The sequence below is a fragment of the Vulpes lagopus genome, chromosome 11, assembly GCF_018345385.1.
Source record: "Vulpes lagopus strain Blue_001 chromosome 11, ASM1834538v1, whole genome shotgun sequence".
Classification (NCBI taxonomy): domain Eukaryota; kingdom Metazoa; phylum Chordata; class Mammalia; order Carnivora; family Canidae; genus Vulpes; species Vulpes lagopus.
Genome location: NC_054834.1, coordinates 53,114,645 through 53,136,949, shown reverse-complemented (window position 1 = coordinate 53,136,949; position 22,305 = coordinate 53,114,645). Strand labels below are relative to the sequence as shown.

The 22,305-nt window shown below is 37.9% G+C and overlaps 1 pseudogene; it reads right to left on the bottom strand.

Annotated features, from left to right (window-relative positions):
- Window positions 1–1,844: 1,844 nt before the first annotated feature.
- The window catches only part of LOC121471550, a 71,904-nt pseudogene continuing 51,443 nt past the window's right edge, over window positions 1,845–22,305 (bottom strand).

Here is a 22,305-nt window from a genome sequence, read left to right as displayed (position 1 = left end):
TATGGAAAATATTTCAAGAATGCATTGAGAAATTATCAAACTAATAAACAATTCATGAAAATAATTTAGCATATGATTAGAATTAAAATGTCCACCTCTGAAATATCTATTAGACGATGCCACCTGAGGTTTTATAATCCCTTGGTGAGAACTGTGACATGAAATACATTATGCAAAATCTCCCCTTCTTGAAAACCTTGAAGTATACAGTAGGGATAGAAAGCTACTAACTTTGGTCCAAAAAGAATGACAGGCCCACTATTATCTTAGGAGGGCCATTGACTCTAAAGATCACATTGAAAATAATTTCTCTAATCCTCTTTCATAATTGCATAGCCAGACTATCTTTTTTTCCTCTCACATGTATTTTCAAAAAAAAAAAATCTTCAGAAATACCTCCACAGTCTAAGCAAAGACTATTTTTACTAATAGGAGTCCCAATTATAATTATTACAAGATGACCTGCCATGGTATGTACAGATAGGTTAAAGTATGCAGACTTTAAATTCTTTTTTAAGTATTTATTTCTGAGAGAGAAAGAGAGAGAGAGAGAGAGAGAGTATAGGGGGAGGGTCAGAGGGAGAGAATATTTCAAGCAGACTCCCCACTGAGTGTGGAGCCCACCAAGTGGGGCTTGATCCCAGGATCCATAAGATTATAATCTGAGGCATGATGAGATCATGACGCAGTTGAAACCAAAGGTCAGTTGCTTAATTTAATGGTCACACTCAGTAGCTGTGACCAAGTAAATCTATACAAACTGTCTCCCCTAGAGTGTGTAATTACCAGTGTCTCTAGGGGGAGATCTGAAAGAGAGTTTCTGGCATCCTAAAATTAAACTAGGTATCAAAAGGAAACAAGAATCCTAAGGAGCAGTATGAAGAAGAGGCAGAAAGACCCCTTGACCCACTAAAGCCCAGGGCCAGTGTACCCCAGCATCCGACACCTATGTCCCTCCAACACTACCATGCCCGAGAGAAAGGCTAAAGGGGACATGAAAGAGATAAAGCCAGGGTGAAGGGTGAATCGCAGAGAAGATCTGCTCCCCAAAGCCAGAGCATAAGCCTAAAGAGGTCCCTGCAAAGAAGGGAAAGAAGGACCCAAAAAGAAAAAGAGGAAAGCTGATGCTGCCGAACATGGAGAGGCCGAAACAGAGCAGACAGGTCCTGGAGATGCCATGTGAAATGCGTGTAGTTTTGGTAACTGGGTGTGTCTCATGACTGTACAGTTTGAAATACTATTTTAAATCAAGTTTTCTAAAAAAAAAAAAAATAAAAATAAAAAATAAATCAAGTTTTCTAAAAATGCAGAATTTTGTTTACTTTTTTTTTTTTTTTAAAGCTATGTTGTTAGCACACAGAACACTTCATTGTCATTTTAGGGGAAGGGCCTATGTCCCTAATAGAATATCTCAGAAGCTGGATTGATACGGGGGAAAACCACCTTTCCCTTCTAGTTTTGAGACTATCCCTCTTGGTTCCCAGGAGGAAAGATACCTTGACGTTGGCGGACATTAGCCACCATTGCACAAACTCGTTGTGGTGTGGAAAACCAAAGATTCATTTAATTTTTTTTTAATTTCCTCTTTTCCCCTATCTGTTTTCAGCATAGACTCGACTCTCTTATACCCAGAGACTTGTTGGAACCTGACCCCCTCCCCAAAGTGGTCCCCACTACATCAGGCAGCCTGCCATTGAGACAGTGCCCCTTCAGAGAGCTCCTTTTTTATCCTGTACATCTTTGGATTGATAATGCTGCTATTTTCACTTCATTTCCTGAAAGTCAGAGTTGGCTGGTGAAAAGTTGTTGAACAATATGCTAAATGCGAGACGACAATCCTCACTCTAAACTTTCTCTGTTTCGAGCATCACAGGAAGACTTCCTTGGGTTTTACAGTGGCTTTCTGATCTCAGCAGTCCTTTGGAGAAGGGGGTTTGGAAGTCGTATGCTGGTAATGATTGTCTACCTGTGTCCTGCCTGAAATGCCACGGCTGTTTATGAAAAGTATCTTTAAGGAAGCGGAATACAGTTTGTCTAGGGGAAAAACAAAAAACAACAAAAAAACAAAGGAAACAGACTCCTTGGATGAAAAAAAGCACTATTGTCTTTTTCTCTTAGTTTATCAAGAGCACAAAGAGAAAACCCAGCATCTCTGTGGTTTTTCACCAGGATATTTAAGAAGACCTCTTTGTGATACATTGAAAAGCACATGCTCTTTGAACATAAGGAGTCTTTGACCACCTACTTGCTATTTGATATGTGACGTCTTAAGTCCTCAACTGAACTCTGTTTTCCTCTTTGTCAAACTTTATTGGAGCTGTGGAAATATAACTTAATTCAAGTAGTACTTTGGGAGCAAATTTTACCTCTTTAAATTGTTCTAGATCATGTCTTCCAAGCTTATTGTCAATATAAGGAATCTAGTGGGATGCCTGGGGGGCTCAGCAGTGGAGCGTTTGCCTTTGGCTTGGGTTGTGATCCCGGGGTCCAGGGATCGAGTCCCACATCCGGCTTCTCTCTCTGCCTGTGTCTCTGCCTCTTTCTCTGTGTCTCTCATGAATAAATAAATAAAATCTTTTAAAAATATATGAGGAATCTAGTGAGTACACGCTTTCCATAGGATGCTTAGTTCAAAGGACAGGCTACTTCATAAGGTCTTTTTTTTTTTTTTTTTTTTTTACTGGAATTTTCAGATGCTCTACTGAGTCAGTTGTCAGTTGGTACTTCATGCCAAACAATTAAAGTAAAATAAAATCCAGCTCAACGATGATGTTATCACTTATAGTATGACAAATTATGATTACTGATCTTCCTACTTCCACCTCCATTTATTTGAACTAGTAGGTGCTTCACCTTGAGAAATGGTAAATTTATTTCCTAATAATTGCATAATTGCTAATATGCAACATTCACTGGAGAGGGTACTAATTGATGTGCACTTCCCTGATTTTCCTTTGTTCTTTGATGACGCTGGAATAGATATAATATTTTAGCTTAAATTGAGTATCAAATTAAATACCAATTTACAACTGCATTTTAGCGATAGCCAAACTCTAATGTAAATCCAGATCATGAACTATCGAATAAGACATCACCAAAAAACCATTCAAGTTTAGGTAAATTGAGGTAATCAGATGCAGAATAAATTTTGCCTTTTGTTCTTCTTTTCTAACAGAAATAACTATACCTAGTTCACTTATGCTTGGTCTTTGACTAATGTCACTGTGCCTCACATTGTCTTTATCTCTGATTCATAATATGAAAATTCATTTATAGCACAAAAATAATGGGCACATTTTACCTCTAATTAAGATTACTCATCAGTTCACACCCACCAAGGATTCTACTGTGCTTTTAATTCATCACTGCTTACTTTAATATACCTAGTTTAATCACAGCAATGCCAGGAATTATTCCATCATAACCAGAGCTGCACTAATTTATTCTTCTCTAAAAAAAAAAAGAGAAATTTAAATGTTGAAAATTTGGAAATTTATATGTGCCCATGTTTAACAATACACATATATAAAAATGTTTTTATTCCTTATCTAGTTCTTGCTATCATGCAATCTGAAGAGTGTTTTAGGAAGTATGTTTGCCTTTACTCTGAAAGGAAATTTGTTTCTGTTTCAATATTCCATCCGGGTATAACAAATAGCCTGTGGATTTTGACACATCAAATTACAAAAAACATTATCTATTAAAAAGTTTCCTTGTCCCAATCTCCTCCACCCCCTTCTAGAGTGAAGAAATAATTTATAAGAGCATTGGGCTGCAAGTTTTGGTTCAAGAATTAGTGAGAAATGAGGATGGGATCTCTCAACCTTTTCAGAAGGTCAATTCTTATACAGATATCTTCTGATTGTGTGCTTCTCAAGGACAGTGTTTCATGATTTTGACTAAAATCCTATAGTAATATTTGGAGAAAGGCCATTGGAAAGTGCTGCCTGCTTGTCTTCAACCCAGTTGAGTTCATAATCAAGCTTCATTAGTGTCCCATGGTGCTGGCTCCAAGTTCTGTTTGTGAATTAGGTAAAATTACGATGAACTTTCAACCTAAATAGTTGTTCAGAGATTCTCTATCATCTCCAGAAAAGGTTAACATAGAACCCTGTAAGTCTACCACTATTCTAAACACTGAGTTCTTCTTGTCGGGATGTTTGGTGTATCATAGTCAAGGAATATGTTTTATGCAAAATAAATTTTAAAGATTGTTTTGTATCTTCACGTATATTAAAGTCAAAATTGGGAATATATATATATATATATAATATGTATGTATTCTAGTTGTGGGTGGGCAGCTGGGTGGGTCATGCATTTCCAAATAAAACATGATTCTATATACTGATAATATAAACATAGATAAATAAAACCTATGTATGGCCTATATATTTATAATGGAGGTAAGGAATTTGGAAAAAGCAAGAAAGGGTAGACAGGGTTTGAGATTAACCTTGAGGGTTGTGCAGAAGTTGGATGGGTGATGAGGGGTATGGAAGGTTGGGTTCTGAAGGTGACCCCTTAACTACCCATCCTCTGTTTGATCTTTTTTTTTTTTTTTCTGCTGTTCAATCTAATACTAATCAAGGTACTTTGCTATGAAAGGTTTTTCCAGATGTCATTGAAGTCCCTCAGATATGACCTTGAACTACTGTAGATTATCTGAGTGGGCCTGACTCAATCCAGTGAAACCCTTTACATGCAGAATTTTCTTTTGCTGAGGGCAGAAGTTGGAGAGAGATGTACTCTTGCTCGCTTTAAGGAAGAACACAAATAGCTGTGTTATGACCTTCTGGGGAACAACGTCTAGAAGCTCAGAGCAGGCCCCTGCTAGCAGCCAGCAAGAAAATGGCCATATACCTGAGAGGAAATTACATCTTCCAATAACCACAAATATTGGAAGAGGATCCAGACCCTGAGATGAGGATCTTAGTGCTGCCAACGCCTTGATTCACCCTGTGAGATCTAAAATGGAGGATCCACATAGCTGTGGTAACACTTCTGAGCCATGGAAAACATGAGATAATAAATGGATTATCTGAGGTTGCTGCATTTGTGGTAATTTGTCACTACATCAGTAGAAGCTAACACAACAAAGATGTGTGGGAACAGTCAAGAGATGAGAGGACTCACATATACTGATATAGATAGACATACATATACTATACATGCATACTTATATACATATTTATATACATACACTAGAGTGTATATATGTACTAAATGTTATATATAGAATATACATATGTGGGATCCCTGGGTGGCGCAGCAGTTTAGCGCCTGCCTTTGGCCCAGGGCGCGATCCTGGAGACCCGGGATCGAATCCCACGTCAGGCTCCCAGTGCATGGAGCCTGCTTCTCCCTCTGTCTGTGTCTCTGCCTCTCTCTCTATCATAAATAAATAAATAAATATTTTTAAAAAATTGAAAAAAAAGAATATACATACGTATTTATATGTATACATCTGTGCAGAGTGAAGGGGTAATAGTCGTAAAGAGGAGTAGCCCATTTTAGAGTTAAATAGCAGCTTACTGATTGTCAGGCTGCAGTTTAGACTGTCTGCTGGAGAATCAATGTAGCATGGCAGTCTCAAAATGAAAATGACCTACTTTATGCCAAGTATAATATGGCCTGAGGGTACAAGAGTGTGGAATAGGAAGGCTCTATGAGGCAAGCAGGAGGAAGAGGGATGAGGGCAAGAGTAGGTGAGTAAGAAAAAAACAGCTGTTAGAACAAGACAGACAGGTCTGGGAAACAAACACCCAGGGAAAGAAACTTTAGAATATAAAGCTATGGGAATAAAGAACAAAATAATCTGAAATACAGGGAAGAGAAAATTAACATATTCTTGAAAATATTCAGTCACTCTCTGATAAAATTGTACTAACAAGAAAAGACTTTGGTATTAGAAAGTGCCTGGCTGACTCAGTTGGTAGAGCATGTGACTCTGGATCTTTGGGGTCATGAGTTTGAGATCAGTGTTGGGCATAGACCTGACTTAAAAACCAACAAAAACAAAAAAACAAAAAACAAAAAAAAAATATGAAATACTACTCTTCAACAGACACTGTTAAGAAAATTAAAAGTCAAACATTAGGCAAAACATAACTAATCAAGAACTCATGTTTATGAGAAAGTGAGAAAGAAAAAGCAGTAACTCTAAGAGAAATTTACCCCATGAATAACTTAGCAAGAGCCTGCTTTGAAAGATGGAGTTAATGTGGTAGGTTTTACACCATCTGAAAAGCTTTTCAATACGTAGTTACCATGCACTAGGATTTATGAGGTTATATTTATGTATCGGTGAGTAGAGTCAATAACTACTGGTGAAAATTTAGAATTTCATGTTAACTGACATTTTCCTTATAGTCTCTTGAAAATGTATCAGATGCTTGAATTGTCAAGGGAAGCAAAGAAAATTAAATTCATGTGTTTTCTGGAAGTGACTATGGATCATCCGATTAGTAATCTGGAATGCAAGTAGACTTATTGAATCTATGATACTAATTGAATTTAAAATATCAGAGTAGGGTTCCCTGGGTGGCTCAGCGGTTTGGTGCCTGCCTTTGCCCCAGGGCATGATCCTGGAGTCCTGGGATCGAGGCCCATATAGTGCTCCCTGTATGGAGCCTGCATCTCCCTCTGCCTATGTTTCTGCACCACCACCCCCAATGTCTCTCATGAATAAATAAATAAAATCTTTAAAAAAACATAAAATGTCATAGTAGTTGGGATTTTCTAGATACAGTACTACAATATCAGAGATTCAAGACAGTTTTGCTTCTTCCTTCCCAATATTATTTTTTTTCTTTATTACACTGGCAACACAATATTGAAAAATAATGACAAAGAGCAGACCTCTCTGCCTTGTCCTGATTTTAGAGGAAAATCATTCATCTTTCACTGTATGTTCATCATTTTGCTATTTATTTTCTATATGTCTCACAATTATATTTTTCTTTTTCTTTTTGTATATACTTGTTAAATAAGTAGTTTGCTGTGTCATTTTCAAATGTAGTTATTTTATTTATCTTTGTGGCTGTTCTAAGGATTAAAAAGGGCCTCTTAATATGCACAAGCTATCAGGAGATGTGGGAGGTCATGGGGAAAAATAGTGAGTTTTAACTATGTTAATGTCACAAAAATATGTTCATTCATTCATCAAGCTGCTACTGTTAAATCTCACCCATTCATCTCATTTTGATAAGTGGAATAAACTAGTTTTCCTATGAGTGCACCTCTGTGGGGGCATGAAATTAAAATTAAAAGATGAGCAATTTCATGGTAGCTTAGTGTTGGTTATAAATATAGCAATGTCCTCTCCTTTGTTCTCAGTGGAAAACTATCTGTCCCTCTTAAAATATATATTACCAAAAGGAGAAATTGCCTTCAAAATATGTTCATAGTGCAGCATGGTCCCAGAGCTGCAGGAGATCCCCTTGAGAACTCTGAAGAGTCTAAGCCCATCAATGCTTCTGAACTGGCATCAGCTCACCTTTTGAGGTCCCATAAAGAATAAATGGCAAAGACACCTTTTAAGATCTTTCTAAATACCCAGCACTGAGATGGTAGCTATAAATATGAGGTAGACAAAATGTTATTATTCTACGATTGATATAAATTAGATCCCTTTGGTAGAGTATTTACCATGACTTCAGAACAGAAATAAAAACTTTTTGTTACTTCATTTAGACGTATTATCACCTTAGTAACCACTAAGTTTCCTCAACAGGGCCTCACTTTGGCCCTACTCCTACTCCACTCTTATAAGGAAAGGAATCAATAGACTCAAAAAGAATTTGCCTCCCAGAACCCTGAGACATCCTCTAATGGTGGACGTAAAAAAAACAAACAAAAAAGGCCCAAAATGGAGGCACTTGTGCTAAGCCCTGCATCACCTAACTGAGACTTAATTACACTTTCAGCATGCACAGAAATGGAATCTTAAACCAATCTGTCAGGAATCACTTCATCAGCATTAGCTGGATAATCTGCCTGAGAAATCTTCCCTGTGTTTAGGAAAGGAAAGTAATTGCAATAACTAAACCACTTTTTCATGGTATACCTACCTTTTACCCACTCCCTTCTGTGCACAGAAGTTTTTCATCTTGTTTAGCATCTCAGAGCTCCTTTTGATCTGTTAGGTGAGATATTGCCTTCTTTGAATTGACTTTTGCCCAAATGAAGTCAACATTTTTAATAGGCTTCAGTTTATCTTTTAACATGGCTAATGTTCTGGCTACCTGGGATCATGGAAACCTTTGCCCTCCTCCCAAGCCCAGTTTCAGAGTATGCAAGTGCATGTTTCTGAGGTCCATTTCCTCCAGGTAGATTATAAGCTTGGCACATGTACACTTAGGCCTGGGCATGATCAAGGAGAGCTGTTCAGGGGTTGGCAGATGGAACTGGATGAGTTGCTCATGGTGAGCCAGTAACCCGGGAGTGGGAAAAGAGGAAAGCATGAGCTCTGAGTTGGAGACTTGCAGACCAGGCACCAGCACTCCACGTTCAAAAGTTTGAAGAATTCAAGAATTTAAAATTTTGGATTGGCTTTTAGGTCATTATGAAAATATCAAGTTAAGAATGAAGAAGACATTTTATTTAACAGCATGTTAACTTCGTATCTTTTAAACACTTAGCTATATGGTATGTTGGACTTCATACTTAATGATCTTGGCCCTATCATAGTCTAGGAGGGGTTGGGGGATTAATTTCACCTTTATACGAGTGAGAAAACCTGAGATTCAAAGAACTTGAATAATTTGGCCAATGTCACATAGCCAGAAAGAGAAACTGGATCTGTCTGGTTCAAAGGGCTATGAAGAAACCATTATATTGTGCTTCCCTGACATTGTAACATCACCCTTCTAATATTTGGGGAAACTTCAGGGTAACTGGTTTCAAAGCCTGTGGTGGTTTGGTGATATCATACTACCATGGTGGCATCCAAGGAGTATAAAATACAAGCATAAGGAGAGCAAAAAATGCTGTCCTTTTTGTTTATTTTGTATTTTTAGCACCCACAAGTAGGTACCTACAAGCATATAGTAGGCACTCAAGACACCTGAGTTGAGAAATGAATAAATTCAATAATGTTGGTGTTTACAGCCACCCTGGTGTAGTCTCATATATAATGTGTGACTGTAATCCCCCACTGATAACACCTCAAGAATAGAGGAGCAATATAATGATTGGAAAAAACTCTAATGAGCAATCTATTCTAGGTGTGAGCAAAGGATTTGCTTTCTACAAGGTGATTTTTATTTTTAAAAGGAAGAAAAGGAAGAAAAAGTGAAAAAAGAAAGGAGTATAAAATAACACTGCCAGTTTTAATAGAGGCTTTCATCTGGGAAAGGAAGAGGGATATGTTTTCCTCAGGTCTGTCAAAGTAACCTATAAAACGAAACAAAGCGAAGCCAAAAACAAAAAGTCAAATCTGTCAATCACCAATTGCTCTGCAATTAAACAGCACCTCCTCACCTCACTTATCCTGGGTGATTCAGCAAATGGCAAAATTAGCACCTCAATTGATTATGAATTATTCAGGTAAATGGGTCATAAACTGAGATTTAAGAGATGGAAAGGAGTGAGGGCTACGGATTGCCATAGGGATATGATCTGCCCAGGGAGGTGTACCGCAAAGGCAGGCTCTTCCTTCTGAGGACAAGCACCTGGAGACAGGAGCCATGAACCATGTCAGGAAAATAAATTTGAATCCGGAAAAAAAATCAGCATGTCTACAGATAAAAACCTCTGCACACACAGTGGGGTGAGTCATTGGAAGGGTCAAACTGAGGGCTGGCTCTATGGTTGGTGCACCCAAAATGGTTAGTGATAAATGACACCTGAGCTTGGCTCTTTCCAGGGCTGGTGGGGCTGATTTAATACAGAAAGTTACATCGGTTGTGAAATGAGACTTCACCAGCAGCACAGCATTAATAATCCTTTGTTTTTATGCAGGAGGATTGTATTATCTTTACTATGGGCTTAAAAATCTCCTCTAGGATTTCTGTTCCTTAAGTGTCTCTTGCTAACAGGAGCTTGGTTAAATTGCTTATAAGAACAGAGGAGAGAGGTTGTAAATTGCAGACTTCCCAATTCCCAGAGCTACTCAACAATCTTGTACATTTGAGGGACATTAATATCTCATACAACCCTACTGCAGTCTTGGGGGGAAACACACACACACACACACACAAAACCCTTCCTTCCTCTCTATCACATTTTCTGCTCTATTATTTTATCTCAAATAAAAGCATCTTCACCCCTCGTTTTCTTTATGACCTTGCTGCTTCCACCTGTCTAAGCAGGATAATCTTTTACCGCTATCAGCTTTGTTTCTAACTTTCGATGACTTCTGGGCTTTTCTGGGACAGTAAATACTTCTGAATGACTCAGGAGTCTTCACATTCTGATTTCTCTTCTGATAAGGGATTTCAACTCCCTACAGGCACCAGCGACAGATGCTACGGGAACAACTAAGAGAACAGGTAAGACAGTGATGAGGAGTTCCTGACAGTTCAACTGGTTTTGAGGCATATTATTGAAAGTCCAGTGAAAGGCTATTGTCCAGGAGACCATGCAAATTCAAAGTAGTAGGCACTCTTGAGATCAAATCTCCCCTGCCATTGCCACGGGAAAGTCTGCCTGTCTCTCGATTAAACAATTTACAGGACTTGAATATGGGACTTAAACTTTAGAGAACCAGATGCTCCAAATTGATGTATTTACTAAAGCAACTGCTTGCCTCTGACTATCCCAGGAGGAGTTAACAGTTTATTAAAATACATAAGCTGGCCAGTTTCTGTGGCAAGAAGTAAAGAACTTGGAATAATCCAGGAAAAATACATCTGAAGTTCATCAGCAATCTATTTACCAGTTCCTAACATTTCCTACAGGGTTTTTCTTGCTGACATAATCTCTTATTCATTCAACAAATATTTATTAAATGCCAACTTCATGTCAGTCAATGTGACAGGGACTTTGGAATCAAAGAGAACATCCATTCCTGACCTCAGACAGCTAATAGTCTAACGGGGAAAGACCTCACAGTGGTTTAATGACCTCCATAAAGGTCAAATTCTGAGATATTGGACTTTTTAGCACTTCAACATATAAATGATGGCCGAGCATATAGTAGGCATATAGTAGGCATTCAAGAAGTTTTTAAATTTTTTTTTTTTAATTTTTTTTTTTATTTATTTATGATAGGCACACAGTGAGAGAGAGAGAGGCAGAGACACAGGCAGAGGGAGAAGCAGGCTCCATGCACCGGGAGCCCGACGTGGGATTCGATCCCAGGTCTCCAGGATTGCGCCCTGGGCCAAAGGCAGGCGCTAAACCACTGCGCCACCCAGGGATCCCTCAAGAAGTTTTTAATGAACAGTGGGAGTATAGGAAGTCAGGGAGTATAGGGAATATAGGGAGATGTCGTATTAACTATTTATACCACTGTTCATTAAAAACTTCCATATGTGAATGCCAAGCTCTTTCGCCTTCCCACCATCTTGAGCAAAAATAAACACAGTAACCATGGAAGCCACAAGTTGAAGTAAGTAAAACCACAAGAGAAAGACACTAGATTCTTGAACCACCCCTGGAAGGAGACTATTCAGTCTGCCAGGATCATATACTTGACATTACACAAGCAAAAAAAAAAAAAAAATTCTATGTTTAAGCCATTGTACACATTGAATTTGTTCAGCAACTAACTTTGTAAAATAGTCTTGGGTTGAAAACACACAACTCATGCTTAGAAACTGAGTTGCGAAAAACAAAAGAAACTGAGTTGGTTGTCTGAGGTGCTGATTTGAGGCCGGACCGGAATCCTCCCGGGAGGGCACCAGGGACTGGGTTGGGCCTGGTGCCGTGTCCAAGGTGCCAATGATGCGGGCCGACGGCGCGGGCTGCACTGTCTGTCTGTCCGTCTGTCCCGGAGAGAACTATAAAGCGCTGGAAGCGCCTGCAGATGGTTTTGCGCCGGCCTTTCTTTGGGCCCCAGGAGGGAGGGAGTGGGATTGGGAGTGAAACTGTCACAGACAGGGCAGGAGGGCCCCCACGGGCCTAGTGGGGAAGGTGGGGTCCCTGAGAACTGCTATGCTCCCCCGACCCCCGCCCCCACACTGGCTTCCATCTTACAGAGAGTAAAGTAGCTAAAGATTGAGGCCTGGTGACAAAGCTGAATCCCCTCGCACACTATGCCTCCGTCTTGTCTCACCTAGCTCTTCATTAATGCCCAGGCTATTTAGGGATTAAGTGATGAGGACAGCAAAAGTTGTACCCTTTACAAAGTGGTCCATTGAAGCAGAACTAGCTAGTGGTGATCGCTGCTTTTCTCTTCCTCCTCCACAAAAAAAAAAAAAAAAAAAAAAAAAAAAAAGTGCAGTGCGGATCCCTGGGTGGCGCAGCGGTTTGGCGCCTGCCTTTGGCCCAGGGCGCGATCCTGGAGACCCGGGATCGAATCCCACATCGGGCTCCCGGTGCATGGAGCCTGCTTCTCCCTCTGCCTGTGTCTCTGCCCCTCTCTCTCTCTCTCTCTCTCTGTGACTATCATAAATAAATAAATAAATAAAAAAAAAAAAAAAAAAAAAAAAAACTGACTGAAGTCAAATGCTCAGAGTTGCCTCAAGGAATTTGTCCGTTCCTGTCACTAATATTAAAAAAAAAAAAAAACAAACAAAATGACTCATGATGTCATTAAAGAGTCCACCTCTACCAGAACCTTCAGGCTGTGGAGTTAGGTATTATCTTTCTTAACTAACTTCTATGAGAACTGCCTTTGACTGAACCTCTAAAGAGCAAAGGAAGGATGGGGGTCGGGTATGAGGTCCCAGCCACCTAGGACAGATGATGTCCTTCAAAAACAGCTTGGGTTCCCGGCTAAAGACCCTAGAAAGGTGAATCGAAATGTTTTCCTCATTGGTTTATTCTTTCCAAATTCATTTGCTTTTAGTTTTCTAAGAACTATAAACTCTGGCTGCTTTCCATGTTCTCAGGGCCCCTGGGTAGACAGACAAAGCTTGATTTCAGAGCAGACATAGGCCAAGAAACCGTGGCATTGAGTGTGCTGAGTCCAGACAAATGATATTTATATACACATCCAAATTTGAAGAGAAAATGTATTTCTTTAGGTTTCAAACACTGTACTAGATATAAAGCAAAAATAAAAACCTGTTGCAAAGTTAAAAAAAAAATTTTTATTTTTATAAATAATAAAAATAAATTTTTTAAATTTAATTTTAAATTTTATTATTGTTGTTTTTGTACAAAAACAGGGACAAAAGAAAAGGCGACAGAGCAAATGCTTACCCTCCAAGACGGGAGGCTGAGATGCCTCAGTGTTAAAATGACAACTAGAAGGAAAAGAAGGCCAGAGTGGAAACCCATGAGCCTGTCAGAGTAGTCCCTTCCTGGGAGGGGGGGTGTATGAAGGAGAGAGGCCCCTGCACCCACCATCCTGACAATAGGCCTGGGTCCCCTCCCAGCAGCCGCCACCTCCCTTTGGGGCAAAAGCAGATGCCGAGGTCAGGCCGGTTTTTGTTCCTTGTGTCTTTGTGATTGGTTCCTGGAGGCCTGGGAAGGAGCCAGCTGAGGCCTCGAGGGTGAGGCTCCCGTGGAGGTGTGGACCCCAGGGATGGGCCTGTACATAGAAACCACTGGATATCTCTGCCCTGGACAGTCTTTTTGTCGATAAGTAACCATATAACTTTCCAATGAAAATAAAGAACAAACTAACTAGTGTCTTCCACCCGGGCTCTCAGCTGGAGGTCTCGAACCTGGAGACAGAAAGGACTCTTCTGAAACGTAAAAAAAAAAAAAAAAAAAAAAAAAAAGGACAACAGTTTCAACCCCGAAGGCACTGTGGACACCCCTCCACCAGGCGGGGGGGGGGATTTTTTTTTTTTTTTTTTTTTGGCAGGGACAGGCAGGTTTTATTCCAAGCGCTGGAGAGTGGCAGTCCCTTCTCCCCCAGAATGAGCCTGGGAGGTGGGTAGCAGCTCAGAGCAGGAAGGGGATGATGGGCATGCGCAGGGGTGGGTAGTCTCGGAACTCCTTCAGGTAGCTGCGATGCTTGCCCTTGGCCCAGATGGTCATCTGAGTGAAGCCCACCAGGGAGAAGAGGGCCACTGGGAGACATTTTTTTTTTTCTTCTCATTTTTTATTTTATTTTTATAAAAAAAGAGAGATTTAGGATATTTGTAAGAAATTACTAAGTTACATTTTTTTTAAATCTGTCAAGTGCTACAGTAATGGAATAAGATTTTTTAAAGTTCAGTGTTTATAGACATATTTATAAAAAAAAAAAATGACTGAATTAGAAGATGTTAAATAATGTTGATACACACCAGGAAGGGATTTAGGCAAGGAAAGGCACATCATTTCACCACAAGAAATAAAGACCATAGTTGGAAGTTAATGACCAGCCAAAGCTTTAGGTCTTGTGGTAGTTTTCCTAGCTCCGGAGGGTCATTATGGTTGAACCTTCTTCATGGTACTGAGCTGGAATAAATAGACAGCGGTTGGAAAATTTTACTCTGTGACCCCAAAGTAGTGTTACAAAGAAAGCACTCTTAATGAGCCTGATGTGTGAGGAGGCAAGGAGCAAAAATCCAAAATGGTTTGGTTGTACTGAAAATCCTACTGACATATTAAGGAGAGTTTAAGCTGGCAAACTTATGTTTAGTAATTAATATTTTAGTATTTTTAACATATTTGGAAAAGACTTATCTATCTGATGACTCTAATTAAATTTACCTTTTAACTTAGAAACTTTGAAGTTTCAGGTTTACCACAGATTTTGAAAGCTATTTAAAAGTTTACCTAACTCTGGGAAACGAACTAGGGGTGGTGGAAGGGGAGGTGGGTGGGGGTGACTGGGTGGCTGGCGCTGGGGAGGGCACTTGACGGGATGAGCACTGGGTGTTCTGTATGGTTGACAAATTGAACACCAATAAAAAATTATTAAAAAGTTTACCTATAAATTTTATTAACCTGCTTGCTCTTAATTACCCATGAAAACGTCCTGAGTCAGATAAAATTAACCATTATTTTAAGTCCTTTTTGCTGATGAATTGCAACAGAGATAACATGAGCTTATGTGACCTTTAATAAACCTTGGTAGCATGAAAAAAAAAAAAAAAAAAAGGCAAGTGCAGATTTTTTTTTTTTTTTTTTTTTTTTTTTTTTTTTTTAACAGGATAGAGCAATCCTTTATTTTTAGACACTTTTCACAGAAGTTTTCAGTAAATGAACTTTCCGGGGCGGGGAGGAGAGAACATGAAAACCAGCGTCCAGCCATCAGCAGCAGCTCTGCTCAGGGCCTGGGATCCTCCTTGCCCAAGTGGTGAGGTGGAGGTGTGTACTTCCCTTCCTTTATTAGCTTATCCCGCTGCCTCCTGATGTCACTCAGACGCTTCATCGTTTTCTGCATATCTTCAAAATAATGCTCAGAATATACATTTTCTTTAAAGATGCAATAGGCTTATTTACTTTGATTTTTTAAGACATATCATGGTTATAATTCCCAGTAAATTCTCTGATAAAGCAGCCACCAGAGTCCTCAAAGTATTTGAAAAAAGTATCCACAGATCTTACCTTAGGGATCCCTCAATGGCCAACCAAATTCTTCAGTTGTCCTAAGCCTCAAACCATATCTTTAGCTACACCACATCTTTTAAGATAAATTTGTAAAACGAGTTACAGAGAAATGTTGATGAAATGTCTTTAATATTATTTTATAGAATTAACATTTTTGAAGGCTGAACAACTGGAACCAAATTCAAAATGACTTTAAAATATGGGAGATTTCAAGTTGTTCCTCACTAATTTAAAGTAGAATTGTGGTAAAATATTATATAAAGTCATCAAATATCTGAGTCTACCTGAAATTACGTGAGCCTAAAAAATATAGCCTGAAGAAATATTTCACCAGATTTGCTGACACTGTGATTCATATAAGTTTTGAAATTAGAATTTTAATGCAAGAATTTGGAGATTAAAAAAGACACTATTGATGAGCTGCACAATATTAGATCTAGGCCATTCTAACTCCATTCAAAGAGTTGGCTTCTAAATTCTAATTATCTGTTGATGTGTCCACAAAATTTAATAGTCAAAGAATCTGAATTATACACATTTAGTGAGATACAATAATAGTATGCATTCGTTGATGGGTTCTATTTATTACTTGTCACCTGTATTAGTGGAAATAGGGAAAATATCTTGTAAATCAAGCTGTGGGATATTAATTCCAGGGATAAAATTATAATTTGTACTTTAGGATAAATGCACAAGAAGAGAAAAATATAATTGCTTGGAGAACTTTATTAATAACCCAATGCTCAAATGATCAGAACAACTTTGTTATTGCAATGTTCTGTGCCAAAATGCATCTACCCATATATTTACCAATTTCATTTAGCCCAACAGTTCACTGGGTTCTATTGATGAGTTGTTTCATTTTACTGGAAAGTTTAGGACATTGCCAATATCATAAAAGTAACTAATTAAAGAAGTCAAACTGGATATTAACTCCTTATAGGATATATAGTTTACAGATATTTTCTGCCATTCCAGAGGCTTGCCTTTTTAATTTGATGACTCTTTCCTTTACTGTGCAGAAACTTTTTAGTCTGATGTAGTCCCACTTGTTTATATTGACTTTCATCTCCTGTGCTTTTGATGTCAATTCCAAGAAATCATTGCAAAAACCAATATCAAGGAGACTTTCCCCTGTGTTTTCTTTCAGGAGTTTTACAGTTTCGGGTTACACATTTAATCTATTTTGAGTTGGTTTTGTGTGAAGCATAAAATAAAGGGCCAATTTCTTTCTTTTGCATGTGGATATCCAGTTTTGCCAACACTGTTTATTGAATAAATATCCTTTACTCATTGTGTACTCTTGGCACTTTTGTCAAAGATTAATTAACTGTATATGCTTGAATTTACTTCTGGGCTTCCTACTATGTTTCATGGACATATGTGACTCTTTTTATTTCTGTATCATATTGTTTTGATGACTGTAGTTTTCTAAGAACTCCTACAACTCAATAGCAAAAGTAATCATAATAATCCAATTAAAATGGAATAAGGACCTGAATAAATATTTTTGCAAGGAAGAACTATAAATGGCCAACAATTACATGAGAAGACTCTCAATGACACTAGTCATCTGAGAAATGCAAATCAAAACCACAATGGAGATACCACTTCACAGCAGTACTTATGGCTATTATCAAAAAGTAAAGGATAGTAAGTGTTGGTGAGGATGCAGACCAAAAAGTAAACTTTGTACACTCTTAATGAGAATATAAATTAGTACAGGCATTATGGAAAGCAGTATGGAATTGTTTTAAAAAATCTAAAATAGAGCTACCATATGACCTAGCATCCCATTTCTGAGTATATACATACAAAGGAAATAACCTCATTATTTTAAATACCTATGTCCCCATATTCACACAATAGCCAAGATATGGGAGCAACCTAATTATCCATTGATAGATGAAATATTGCATGTATAAAATTATTATTCAACCTTAACAAAGCAAATCCTGCCATTTGCAACAACGTGGATTAATCTAGAGGACACTAGGCTAAGTGAAATAACCTAGACACAGAAAGAAATAACTGCATGATCTCACTTTATTTGGACTCAAAAAGAAGTCAAACTGATGGTAACAAAGAGCAGAATAATGGTTACCATGAGTTGGGATTTGGAGAAAAAGGGGATATTATATTGGTCAAAGATATAAGCTTTCGGTTATAAGATGAACAAATTCTGTAGACCGAATGTATAATATGGTGGGTATTATTAATGATAATATATTGTGTCCCTGAATTTTGCTGAGAGTAGATCTCAAATATTTTGACCACAAAGAGAAAAAAAGAAGGTGGGAGAGTAACTATGCGAGGTGATATGTATGTCAATCAAATTGATTGTGGTAATCATTTCACAACATATACATATATTAAAACATTACATTGTACAACCCAAATATACACAATTTTTATTAAATAATGCTAGTGAAAAAGTTAAGCTTGGACCTTTTGGGAGCAATCTGTTTTTTTTTTCCCTTGATTTCCTTCTCATCTTTTAGAATGACTTTGTTGGATGAAATCCTGCACATTGACCAACCAGAGTTCATTTGCTTATTAAATTGATGAACACATACCTACTGAGTATCTACTCTATGCTTATCTCAGGATACAATTATTAACAAAGGGGGCAAAATCTCTATCTTCAGATAAGTTAGATTATAAAGGAGATAGATAATTAAACAGGAACAACGCAGCTTATGTCAGAGTCCAACTTCAAACTTGACTGCTTTCAGATCTCCTGAGTTTGTGATGGCTTCTAGCATAAAATCTCAACTGCGTTAGATTCCTTATCAGTCCATATGGTAGCAGCATAATTCTATACTGCTAAGAAATATCAGAAATAAATGTGTTGCCAAGCACAAGGCATTGCTGCATCACTTTGTCAATCACCATCTAGGGTACTAGACATCAGAGAGTGTCAGGAAACCTAAATTCAAACCATAGATCTACAATTTGCATTCTCTTGGGGGAAAAAAATTGATCTCACCTCTCTTTTATTATCTTTTTAAATAGGGACTGTGTTGGCCGACTCATAAAACGATGGCAGGAAAATAATTCTTTTGATGGCGATAAAACAAAATCTTCCTCACTGGGGCAACCAGGTGGCTCAGTGGGTTAAGCATCTGCCTTCGGCTCAGGTCATGCTCTCGGGGCCTTGGGATCAAGCCCTACATGGGGTTCCCCGCTCAGCAGGGTGTCTGCTTCTCCCTCTCTCTGTGTTCCTCCCCTTGCTCCTGCTCGATCTCTCAAATAAACAAACAAACAAATAAATAAATAAATAAATAATCTTAAAAAAAAAAACAAAACCTCTTCCTCATCAAATAAGACATTAGGAAAACCCTCGATATTTTGGCACAGGTCATAAACATGTTAACACTGTGTACATTAGTTCACTTATTTTTCTAGAATTATTATGCTATTTCATAGGGCTAATAACTAATTCAACTCTGAAGGCTCCTTTTGTTGTCCACATATACAGGGTAGGGAAAATAAAGAGATGAGCAAAGTCAGGGAAGAGAAATGACTACATGTTTTGATTTTTCAATGACGGTATTTGATTTTTCCATTCTTAGACGTCTTGATGGTAAGAAGAATTGCTTAAGTTTATATAGCGTTCAATAACATAGTCATAAAGTATATAAGAAATTTCCACAGCAGTTTCCTTTGCAGCATCTTTTGGCTTTGATGCAATATCTGACATGGGAGCTTAAGGAAGAAAATGGGGTTAAATCATTTTGTCCCCGTAGAGCTGCGAAAAAAAAATAAATAAATAAAATAAAGACAAAATTGTTCAAAATAGTATTAGGGAAATTTATATCACTACAGAAAAATAAAACCCTTAGATTATATAAATTACAATCTCTCCCTGCTGTTAGGTTTACTCCTAAATCATCCCTTTTAAAAGGGGGAACCAGGAGGGCCCAGTCTGTTAAGTGTCAGACTCTTGATTTCAGGTCACGATCTCAGGGCTGTGACATTTAGCCTCGTATCAGGCTCCAGGCTGGCCCTCTCCCTCTCCTTCTGTCCCTCCCCACTCCTTCTCTTACAAATCAAACCATCAATCACGCTAAAAACATATTTGAGAGCTGACAATCAGTTGTCTAGTAATACGTAGTCATAGCATGACACAGGTATGTATTTTATTTTCATTTTTAAATGCATAGGTTCCTCAACCTATTAAAATTGGTACTATGGCCTTAAATTCACTTTTATTTCATGATCAAGTAGATTTGGCCACAAATCATACCTGGTCATTGTTTTACTTTCAAATAAATATAGCTTGAAAATATTTTACAGGTATTTCAGCATTGCCACGAGGGATGTGCTGAGATATTAATGTCTGTTCATAAATATCTTTGTGCTGAAATATTATAAAGAGTTGTGGTTAAGCTACTGTAGGCATAAAACAAATCATTGACCATTTATTTATCCATTCAGTCTTCTTTTCTCAAATGAGTGATGGCCCTACATTCGGGCATCTTTTACAACTCTTACATTAACCTCTTCCATGAGGAGAATGCAATAAATTTGTACAAAACCCATCCGAGATATTATTGTCCTCATAAAAACATTCCTTTATGAGTTCCAAACTTTAAAGTGCTTTTCTCCACCCCCACTCTGAAGTTGCCTGTCTTAAGTTATAAATATGTACAGAAATTCTCTGCCAAAATTAATTAACTTACAGTCAAATAAATACAAGTCAGTGAGCCACATGCAAAGAACCTACTATGTTCTCCAATGTGGAGGCAACAGCGGTAGGAAAGATGGACTCATATATAACCTTATCTTTGTGTAGAAAGAGTGTGTGTGTTTATATCCTCCTATAGGAGGACTAGGCAAGGACGGGGCATTGCTCAAATATCATACACATGGAAAGTAATAAAATACTAGTTTTAATCATAGATAAATCTACTCTCGTTTAATCCTTCCATTATACACTTTCATTTCTGCATTCCCTAAATATTTTATGAATGTCTTCCTTTTGAAATGTATTGGTCTTGCATAGTGCTGGTGAAAGGAAGGTCACACAAAAATGAAACAGACAAGGTCTCCGACCTCAGGGAACTTACAAGCGCGTCTAAATGTTGGCTCCACTGCTCTGGCGACTTTGAAGAATTTTGCACATAAAAGCATTATTGGGAATAAACCAATAAATGACAGAGAATAAATTATGTCCAAGTAAGGTAGCAGCACCAGTAAGTGCAAGTGAAGTAAGGGCACCAGTTCCCCTCCCTGTGCCTGGCTAAAAAAACAATAGGTTTCCTATGACTGGGATGGACCTATAGTTTTAGGAAAGTATAATGAGTTTGTCCTCTCCTTTCCCTACAATTCACCCCTCTAAAAGACAAGACCTTTTAATATGAGATAGATGTGAAAAATTGAAATCCTTGTGAAAAGCTATTAAAATGGCAGTCACAAAATTCACGATCTTGAATGTGTGCCCAAAGTGAACTGAGAGGAAGGCCTTTGATCACCACCTAGCCCGAAGCAATGAAGAGTCAGGAGAACCTAAGGAAAAGTTTTTCATAGTAAGATAATTTCGGGGTGGTTTTTAAGGTTACTAATTGAATCTGTTAAAGAAAAAAAAAGAAGGTGGAGTAATACACATTTGTATCATGAAACGGTTTTACTCTAAAACAGTGGTTTTGAACATATTTTAGCAATGAAACTCTTTATTGAAACAACATCTAGGTCTAGTATAAAAACCAATAACCAATGAAATGCTTTGGTGGAAGCCAAGATAGGAGCCCCAGCATGGGTCTTGGCTTCCCCTGCCCTCCAAATTTTCCAGTGCTAGGAGATTTGGGGTCATCTGTCTATAATCTCTGTGTCTCCAAGAAATATGGGTTTGGGAGCCAGACACAACTGGATTTGAGTATCAATTCTTTTCTATTATGTATGGAACCTAAATCAAATCATTGCAAAATTTTAAGCCTTAGTTTTGTCATCTGTTAGAGGTTATGACACAAAGTTAGTGGAAAAATAAAATGAAAAAAATATTTGTAAAATACGAGGCATACAGTAAGTCTTCAATAAATGTGAGTTTTCTCCTTTTTCCTAATACAGTGTGCACTGGATTTTACACTTTGGTAAACTATCAGAGTTTGTGGCAAAATATCAAACTACCAAAGTTGTTCTGTTTTGTTTTTTAGGAAATGATCAATACATTTATCTGCATCTAAATGTACAAATTCAAATCCAAAATTAAGGGACAGTTCTAAATGGATACATACATATAGTTTTATTTAGATTATTGATTTTTTGCATGATGACTAAGGAAAAAGAAAAGGCTAATTAATGAGATGAAGTTTACTAGCTTGAAAGATTTCTGTACCTCTATTTCTCCTTTTTTTCTTTTTTAAGGATTTTATTTATTTATTCACGAGACCCACACAAAGAGAGGGAGAGACACAGGCAGAGGGAGAAGCAGGCTCCATGCGGGGAGCTGGATGTGGGACTCGATTCCAGGACCCTGGGATCAGACATTCAACCACTTAGCCACCCAGGTGCCCCTCTCCTTCATTGTTTTAATTTATATTTTTTTAATTATAGAGAAAATTTCACATGTATTTATTATTTTCCTACCTTGAAGAAGATATTCCCTTAGTTGCTTGTGGCTTGTTTAAACTCCTTTGTAATTAGAAATAAATTAGAAAAAATGAAATTGCATATTTACGTTTTTAACATATAAAATTAACATAATTG